This window comes from Myotis yumanensis, unplaced genomic scaffold (genome assembly GCF_028538775.1).
Source record: "Myotis yumanensis isolate MYYU_CA2020_CCGP unplaced genomic scaffold, mMyoYum1.0.hap1 SCAF_2, whole genome shotgun sequence".
NCBI lineage: Eukaryota > Metazoa > Chordata > Mammalia > Chiroptera > Vespertilionidae > Myotis > Myotis yumanensis.
The window spans coordinates 172,849,771-172,850,368 of NW_027223753.1; positions in this window are offsets into that span (position 1 = coordinate 172,849,771).

Below are 598 nucleotides of genomic sequence, written 5' to 3' on the forward strand. Positions count from 1 at the left end.
TGAGCTTCCCTATCAAGACTGCTTTTGCTGTGTCCCATAGATTTTGGATTGTTGTGTTTTCATTGTCATTTGTTGCCATGATGTTTTTTTTATTTCTTCTTTGATGTCTCTGGTAACCCAGTCATTGTTTAATAGCATGCTATTTAGTATCAATTTGTTTGATTTTTTGGACTGTTTTTATTGTAGTTGATTATGCCATTGTGATCTGAGAAGATGCTTGATATGATTTCTATCTTCTTGAATTTGAAGAGACTTTGCCTGTGACCCAATATATGGTCTATCTTTGAAAATGACCCATGTGCACTTGAGAAGAATGTATATTCTGTGGCTTTGGGGTGAAATGTTCTGAAGATGTCAATTAATTCCATCTGATCTAGTGAGTTATTTAGGATTGATGTTTCTTTGCTGATTTTTTGTTTAGAGGATTTGTCCAATAATGATAGTGAGGTATTAAAGTCCCATACTATGATTGTATTTCTGTCAATCTCTTCCTTGATATCCTCCAGACGTTTTCTTATGTATTTGGGTGCTCCTATATTCGGTGCATATATGTTTACCAGAGTTATTTCTTCTTGTTGGATTGCTCCCTTTAGTATTA